This window comes from Notothenia rossii (genome assembly GCF_949606895.1).
Source record: "Notothenia rossii genome assembly, chromosome: 6".
NCBI lineage: Eukaryota > Metazoa > Chordata > Actinopteri > Perciformes > Nototheniidae > Notothenia > Notothenia rossii.
The window spans coordinates 52,262,355-52,272,157 of record NC_136909.1 but is presented as its reverse complement, the minus strand read 5'-3'; the positions used below and the strand labels follow the sequence as shown (position 1 = coordinate 52,272,157).

Genomic DNA, 9,803 nt, shown 5'->3' with positions numbered 1-9,803 from the left:
GTTTAGCGTTAGAGAAACGGCATGGGCCGAGAGAAGAAGAAGAAGAAGAAGAAGAAGAAGAAGAAGAAGAAGAAGAAGAAGAAGAAGAAGACGACGAAGACGAAGACGACAGACACATGGCAGCAACTTTCCCTCTGCTTCATTACTTTCTCCTGTTCAACAGGTTAGTAGTGTGTACTGTGTACACAGATTATGTCATATTTCGATCTAAGAAGTGTCTTTGAAACTGTTTTATGTGTAGTTTAATGTCATTCTGTGAGCTACGCCATTAGCGTGTGGCTAATGGCGTCCGCTAGCTTCTTTAACACAGGCTGTTGCTCCCTGAATAGAGAACCGCAGTGATGCGTCGTAAAACCAGGAAGTAAGTTAGCATTTTTAGCACTTCCGGTTCCTTCCTCAAAAAGCAATGCATTTTTTCCATAGGGTTTTGGAAAATAGCTCGAAATAAGGTCTGTGGTTGACACAAATTTAAGAGATAAGTCACGTTTTGTTCTACGACATTAAATATATCAGCAGTGACCCCACTGGGGACTTTTAAAGACTTTACGTGTCTGAAAAACGATGGTTGTTACCGAGTGGCTGAATAGGCCTACAGAAATTGTCGAGGCCGTTGTACGTCATTAAGCAGAACACGTAAACACTCCCGCTAACTTTGTTTTCCCCTGTTTTCTGCTTGAAAGCAAGTACCTGCCTATCTTTAGTATCTGTATATCTATATCTGACCATTAGAATCTGTATTTTTGAAATTGTCGTTTTTAACACAGTAGTTTTACAAATTATAGAATAATTAATTACCAGTGTTTTCCAATTTTACTCGGCAGTTCGTTTCGTTAGCTAACGTTAGCTAAAGCTAGCGCTACTAGTTAGCTACGCAATGGTTTGTTGCTTTGCTCCGGGTTGCAGCCACAGGTCTTTGCATGAAACGTGCTTGTTCTATCGTTTCCCGGCCAATGTTTTCCAAAGGAGAGTCTGGATTCGTGCCATGAGGTAAGCTGACGTTACATTTTTGTCCATGTCACAGTGAAATGTAAATGATGGGTAGTGACTGTATCGCCGTTTTAGAGATGGCGCTGCTGAAAAGACCGCAACATAAGTAAAGATAATGAATACATCCTATTAAAACCTGTGTGGCTTATATGATAAGTCTAATTAGTACAAGCAGCATAACGTTTCACCATGTAACTAAAGATTGTAGTCAGGGAAATCAGTTGAACTAATAACAAATCACCTTTGGCTGGCAGAGAACTCTCTGCTCCATAGCTTCTCTTGGACGTAAAATCACATGTACATTTTACATTTATATTCAGTTTAATATTCCATCCCTCACATACTTTTGTATATATAATAACTTATATTTTGTTTTTCTTGTTATGCTGCTGCAACACAAACATTTCCCAAATTGAAATACATCAACACAGTAATATCTTATCTTAATTAATTAAGAAATATAACTATTATAATTAGTGTAGCAGCTGACACCTATTTTCAATATGAATTAATCTATCATTTATTTCTTTAGTTCAATTTTGATCTATAAAAATGTCAAAATAGTGAAAATGTTCACGAGACTTATCAAAGTGCAAGGTTATATCTTTAGATGTTTTGTTTTAGCCTATGTACTGTATGTCTTAATGCGCTTACAGTATATGTGACGGTGTGACTTCCATGAAACTAATATTTTATATCTTCCCAACAGACGAGCTGACAGGAAACCTAACACTCTAACAACCACAACATTGCAAAGGCGAGTAAATGTAAATTAAAAACAATTCACAATTTTTTTATTTCTTCTTCCTTGCAGTGAGGTGAAGCTGACCTTGCACTTGGTGCCAGTAAGGATGTTCCTCACGCAGGCTGAATGTTTCTCCTTCCTTACTGACACAGAAGCCCTTGATTTGCAATGCTTCACTAATTGTCATTTCCCTGGCTCCGTAGGGACACTTTACCTCCAGCACAGCGGAAGACCCTACCAGACCATCTGGAGATGCCCCCAACAATCCTGATAGTGAGAGCCACAAATCTGACTCATGGACCTGCATCTGGGTTGCAGTGGTGAATGCCCTGACGCCCTCACATTCATTCATAGTCCCCCCACTGTACAGACAAAACACCATCAAGGGCCTGTTGTTGCCCTAGCACCCTGGCAATAAGGGAGCAGTCACACGCTTTGACCTCAGGACAGCTCCAAAGTTGCTGGCAGTCAACCTTCCTTTCCTGAACAAATGCCAGTTTGGGTTGGTTCGCTGACCAGTGGTAGACACCTGAATTGCCCTCTGTTGCTCTTCAGACAATGTCATGCTTGCCACAATTGCCTCAGGTCCCTGATGCCCAACAGATTTGATAATTTCAGGAACAGTAAGTGTTTCCAAGCTGTAGTGTTCCTCTTCTGGCTCGGTGGAGAGAAGCCAAGAAATTCCTGAAAACCTGCCCCCGAGTCTGTCCCTCAGCCAGTCACGATCTTCGGAGGTGGGCTCTCTTGTCAGCGGGTTAAATTAGTTATTGGTTTCAACAGTCACATTAAAACAGTTACTAAATCAGCTTACTATCACCTAAAGAACATATCTAGGATTAAAAGACTAATGTCACAGCAGGATTTGGAAAAACATATCCATGCTTTTATCTTCAGTAGACTGGACTATTGCAATGGTGTCTTCACAGGTCTCACTAAAAACTCTATTAGAAAGCTGCAGCTGATTCAGAACACCGCTGCTCGAGTCCTCACTAACACTAAGAAAGTGGATCACATCGCTCCAGTTCTGAAGTCTTTACACTGGCTTCCTGTGTGTCAAAGAATAGATTTCAAAATACTGCTGCTGTTTATAAAGCACTGAATGGTTTAGGACCAAAATGCATTTCTGACCTCCTGCTAAATGATGAACCATCCAGATCTCTCAGGTCTTCAGGGACTGGTCAGCTTTCTGTCCCCAGAGTCAGAACTAAACATGATAAAGCAGCGTTTAGTTATTATGCTCCAAATATCTGGAACAAACTCCCAGAAACCTGCAGGTCCGCTGCAACTCTTACTACTTTTAAATCCAGGCTTTTAAATCCAAGACTTTTCATTTTGTCGCTGCTTTTAATTGAACTATTCATATCTTAGACTGCACTGTAACTTTTATCCATGTATTTTTTCTTTTAATGTTTATTTTATTAGCTTTTCTTTTTAATGACTGATTTTAAATGCCATTTTCTTAATGTCTTTCATTTTTTGTAAAGCACTTTGAATTGCCTTGTGTTGAAAAGTGCTATATAAATAAACTTGCCTTGCCTAATAAAGATTTCATGTGACACATACAATTGATTTGTTGATGGGAATTAATGTGAATAAATTAACTCTAGGTTAGCGGTACTCTTGCTATCACTACTCACCGACACTATAAACCTTGTCCCTCATGCTAGCCCTGACAACACCGGTGAGCACACCTTCATCTAGGCTGCACTGTTACGTGTCCTGACTTGTAGTGGTTCTCTCCTCTGTCTACACCAGGGGTAGCCAACGCGGTACCCGCGGGCACTAAGTCGCCCGCAGGGGGAAAATTGGTCGCCCGCTTGCATGTTCTAAAAGTCACCATGGAGCTCCGTCTAAAAAAATGATTGAATACATTTTATTTTTCAAAATGACAATATTGAATATAACATTTTAAAAGCACACATTTTGTATGTACATATGTAAGTGAAATGGAGATTTGGTGCGTGAAATTGAACTCTGACCCCAGATAGGTTCAGAGTTGAACTCCACGCACCAAATCTCCGTTCCACCTTTAGCTGAGACAAGCTAGCATGAGCAGCTACGATCATGGGCCTCATCACCACACCGCAAACAGACAAACACACACACACACACACACACACACACACACACACACACACACACAGCAGTGGTGAGGATCTCAGCCTGCCACTGACGTTCAACCAGAAAACATCAGCAGTTAGCTGTTAGCAGTTAGCAAACAGAGATCAAAGCTCCTCATATCTTTTCAGAAACTGGTCAAAAGTTACAAACCACAGACTGTCTGTGTCATGGCGAATACAGTCGCTGGTTTATTTATGTCTGTAGGCCGTTATTATGAGTGTGGAATGAGCATATACAACGTTAGCTTAGCCTGGTCGACCCAATCTCCATTCAGAAAACAAGCATTTTAAAAGGTTTTTCGCCTGCCGTTTTGTCTGCAGACTTGTCAAGCATTAATTCATGGTTTTTACTAAGCGGTATCAGTATTTTGTTCCTTCGGCATCATTTAGAAACGTGTATTACAATTTAATCACGGTAAAATATGTTCATTTTGTTGTAGTTGTAGCTCCCGAGCCAGCGCGTCTTGTTTGAATGATGCGAGTAAACACAGCTGGCAGCAGCGGTGAAACTCGAGCGATTAGAGCGAAGTCGCGTCCGGTGTGAACGCAGCATTACAACGACCCCTGATAGATCTCGCGAGAATGTGTATAAATATAGATACATTTTCATAACAAAACAATGGGGTTGCTATAGCAATGGTAAATCATTGCAGGGTGTCCGCGGGGTCTTAAAAAGTATTAAAAGTTGATAAATCAATTTAGCGAAAATTAAGGCCATTAAAAAGTATTAAAAAGTATTAAACGGCATTTTCCAAGGTATTAAGAAGGTTCAAAGCAACGACAACATGAAACACCCTTTAATTTACTGAAACGACATGTCGGGAAACCCCACAAGGCGGCCCCATGCATAGCGCGCCGTAAAATGCTGCTTATTATTTTAAGTTGCCTTGCTCCGCTCTGTGTGTGTGTGTGTGTGGGCGGGGGGGGGGGGGGAAATAAACGACTACGGTAACGGGTCCCAAGGTGGGTAGACCGGCATACGCAACGCTCTGGGGGTCCAACTGCTCCGTGTGTGCCCTGTATGATCATTTTCTGATAACGATGAAAGAGCCCGCCTCCCTCTCCCCACGTCTCCTGCTGCTGCTGGGCTGTCAGAAGAGGGGGAGAAAAAGAGAGGCAGTCACCGTTTATTAAATATTATTATATTATTATACAGAGAACAGAGTCATTACCAATTTGTTTTAAAGCTCAATAAATAACAAAGAAGACCTCTGACCGGCACTTTCCTAATTTTGTACGGAAGATTTAAACTTTAACGGACATGTTGACCTGCGGAAAAAAATGTTTACGGAAACTGCCGCACGGTCCCCTCGTTCCTTGGAAGAGGAGGAGAGGTGGGTGTTTTTCATCTGCTGGTGGACTACCTGAGAGATACAGCAGGAGAACACGCCGTCCACCGCGGAGAATAAACAGAAGGCAACCATGCTCCGGGGTCTTCTTCGCTGCTTTTGGTGTATTTTGGGCGGCAGCAGCGCCACTTACAGGCCTGACATATGTACTACAGCGTTTCCAGCATTTCCAGCGGTCTAGTGTGAACGGACACGTTAATGAATCGAATGCGTGTGAACGGAAGTCTTTTTTGCGCTTGCGTATGCATTTTACCGTGTGGGGCCGGGGTCTAAGACAAACTATATCCGGTCACAGAGATCTGCTATTTTAAAGTAAAGTCAACACATATCGACCCTAATATAGTCTATATTAAGAACGAGAAAAGTCTTAACATATATATCCTTTTTTGTAAACATATGACAAATGTGTGAAGGTGATGACGTCAGAGCATCGTCCTATGTGCCAGGGCTTAGCCCCGGACAGCCCCAGCCCAATTTAACCCCTGGGTATTTGTGAGGGAGCTCCTATATGACATTACCCCGCTGAAGCTCACCAAAGTTTAACATATTTCATAGTTCAAAGTTTTGTCAATTGTTTTGTTTATTGGTCAAATACTGGTTTCTAATGGTTTCTGATGAGTTTTACTGGAATGAAAGAGCACAGACTACAGAAGCAAAAAAAGCAACATACTGCATTAAACCTGACCTTCACAGAGAGGTTGAAGTTCATGTGGAGAGGAGGCTTCAGTAGTCTGTCTGCACTCTGTTTAGTTGTGCTATCTTACAATCAATATAGTAAATGTGAGGTAAAGTGTGTTGCCAATGTAACCGGTTAGAACTCAAAGTTGCGATGAGGTCTTAAAATGTATGGAAAGGGTCTTAAAAAAGGTCTTAAAAGGTATTACATTTGACCTCAGGATTCCTGCATATACCCTGCATTGTTAATAATTATTGTGACGAATCATTAACATTAACATGTGATCAGACAGTCCTTCACATACAGTAAATTAATATGTATTCTGATTATTATTAATAATAATATTATCATTAAAGGTGAACCGTGCAATTATGTTATTCAGGAAGTTTGTATCAAACAAGTAGCCCTTCATATTACTCAGTACCCTTGAAGTAGCCCTCGGTGACAAAAAGGTTGGTTACCCCTGGTCTACACTCTTCTTGTCATCTTTGTAAAACGATATCAGACTGGTAATTGACACAGCCATGACTTCTAGTTAAATTCAGTGTGGCTAAAATGAAAAGCTTTGTTAAAATATGCAAGCACGCGAAAGTCAAATTCAGCTTTATTGTCAAAAATTCAGAAAAATCGAAATATCGTTTCCCACAGTGTGACATGTATACATAAAACAAAACAAAAAGGGCCTAGATAACCGGGGTATACAGTTTAAAATGTTAATATATTTAATTTAAAGTGTTCAAAGTGCAGTTTCAGTGCAAGTCAGTTGAAACGATCTTAAGTTGGCGTGACGTTGAAGTCGTGCGACCCTGCTGCTGTACTGGCTTATAGTTCGTTTATAGCTTAACGTTAGCATTTCGCTTTTGGCGACTAGATTTATGATTCAGAAATTATAAAAGTAGGGTTGACATGTGGAGATTATCCGGCTGAACAAAACGTGATCCCTCTCTTAAATGTGTGTCAACCACAGACCTTATTTCGAGCTATTTTCCAAAATCCTATGGAGAATTTGTATTGGTTTTTCAAGAAGGAACCGGAAGAAGTTTACTTCCGGGTTTTACGACGCGTGACTGCGGTTCTCTATAATGTAGCTCTACTATGTTACTATGTGTATGAGGCCCGTGCACTAGTCTGGCTTACATTTCAAGTTTATTCTGTTTGTATAAATATGTGAAATGCTGGTCTGAGGTCATAATTGTTCATATTATTTAAATGCTAAAGCGCTAATGCTATGCTAATATTGTGCCTCTACAACAGCCATGTTAAAGTGAGTACAGTCATGTACTGTGTGTGTTATCTGTTATCACTGTATTATACTGTAAATGAAAAAGGCTTTAATCCTTCATGAAAGCCATAATATGGCATGTGGATTTATGTCCATTTTTGATTAGAAAACGAAATATGTCAGACATACAGTTATTTTGATTGGCTAAATGTATTTTTACATTCTCAGTTAGTTTCAGGCCTCACTGAGGAGAAGTATTGCGGTAGAAAGCTGGTGAAGCCATTTCCTTATATTCTGTTTGCACAGATAATAAACCTGGTTGACCACACAACACAACGCAGAGATACATGTGGCGTCAAACCAGAGAATGATTAGATAAATAGAGAAAACGGATATAATTTGTAAGTGAATTTATTAATGTGTTTAATAAATTCTGTCTAGGACAATCACACAAACGGCAGCAACTTTCCCTCTGCTTCATTCTTTTCTCCTATTCAACAGGCTTATTATCTGATTACCAGCTCTGCACAGCGGACTTGTAACACTAGCAGCAGTGGAGATGGAGCATCAGAACCTGGAGAATACAGCAACAACAACAAGGATCTATTTGAAGATAGGTAAATGTAAATATTACAGTAATAGTGTACTTTCATTGTGTGGGTGTAACATACAGGGATGCAAACTTGTCACCTTTCGGCAAAATTCGCCGTTTTGAATCCAAAATAGGTCGTTTGTGTGATTCATGTAGATCTGCAATAAAAATATTTTTGGGGTATGGGGGGGTCTGGGACCCGGAGTAATCTGCGGCCGCGAGCTGTTATGTGCCATCATGAAACGCATGGTGTTCTTTTTTTATATTAATAATGAAGCGGGCTACCAGCATGAGTCATGGCCAGATTCAAAGGTAGATATACTCAGACAAACATTAAGTATCAACTTTACCTTTTCTTAAAGAGCAACTTCCAGGTTAAAGACACCTGTGAATAAATGTGTAGGAAAATGATGAATACACTAGATTTTCAAAAAAATATACAGAAATATACAGTACAGTGACATCTGGCGTCGTTTTTGTAAGAAATGTTCGCTTCCGCATAAAAAAGCCTCGGCACGTGACCTCCCGCGTGTGACGTAACACGGGGGACACAAGGGGGAGAGCGACCGGTGTAACGTATTAATAAACATGGATCCCAATGCTAGTTTCGACACAGAAGACACAGAAGAAGTTGAACATGAATATTCGAATGTATATGACGGACCACAACCTTATAATTATGAGCCTGCTTGGCGTCCAAGAGACCAGGAGCAGCCAAGGATTAGAAGAAATAATGGCCATCGGAGAGAAATTGAGCTGTGGTGTGAGGAGAACCAGTGGAGAACTGGGCAGCTATCTTGGTGAGTGACCGGCGTTAGCTACAGAATGTTAGCTAACGTCACATCACAACATTGTAAAGTTAGCTATCATATATCAGGCTATAACTAAAGTAGCATTGATAATATAGTAACGTTACTGGCAGGACTGTTGATACTGATCCACCATAACAGAAACTAATGCGCAAGTATCAACCGTATCTCGCGTTACCTAATGCAACTCCACACTACGGTGCTGTGTACCGGAGGAGAGACGCGAGATACGGCTGATACTTGACGATCTAGCGGAGAAAGGTTGTGGAGCCTCCGTTGATATGTCGTTGTAAATGGCTTCATGGAAAGCAGGTGTGTAGTCGGGGAGGGTGCACAGCTGATTGCAGCCGGTCGAGTCGAGGTTGAGCCGGGAGCCAGGAGTGAAAGCCACCACACACACAAACAAACAACACAGACAGGGGGAAACAAACAAACACAAAGGAGACGGCTGGAGCAGTACAGCCACCACAGCGTTAACTAATGCAACTCCACACTATGTCTTACGGTGCCGTGTACCGGAGGGGGGAGAGAGCAGCGAAAGGGGGGGGGGAAGAGAGAAGTAATACGGTTTCCTGATAAAGCTGTGGAGAGTATGTGCTGCATATATACATATATATGTATATATGTATATATATATATGTATATATATATATATATATGTATATATGTATATATATATATATATATATATGTATATATGTATATATATATATATGTATATATATATATATGTATATATATGTATATATATATATGTATATATGTATATATATGTATATATATATATGTATATATGTATGTATGTGTATATATGTATGTATGTGTATATTTATATGTATGTATATATGTATGTATGTATATATATATGTATCAATCAATCAATCAATGTTTATTTATATAGCCCAATATTACAAATGTTACATTTGTCTCAGTGGACTTCACAGTTTGTACAGAATATCAGTATGACAATACGACACCCTCTGTCCTTAGACCCTCACATCGTACAAGGAAAATGTATGTATGTATATATATATATATATGTAGAGGTATATATTTATATATATTTATATATATATGTGTATATATATATGTATATATGTGTATATATATATGTATATATATATATGTATATATGTGTATATATATATGTATATATATGTATATATATGTATATTTATATATGTATATATATATATGTATATATATATATATGTATATATGTGTATATATATATGTATATATATGTATATATATGTATATTTATATATGTATATATATATATGTATATGTATATATATGTATA

General features: G+C 39.3%; 1 long non-coding RNA gene across 1 annotated transcript; it reads left to right on the top strand.

The window, feature by feature from the left end:
• Positions 1 to 440: 440 nt before the first annotated feature.
• LOC307042438 lies at positions 441 to 3,297 on the top strand. Its single transcript, XR_013809117.1, has 2 exons — positions 441 to 987; positions 1,697 to 3,297. It is a non-coding gene; the product is annotated as an uncharacterized lncRNA (long non-coding RNA).
• Positions 3,298 to 9,803: the final 6,506 nt, after the last annotated feature.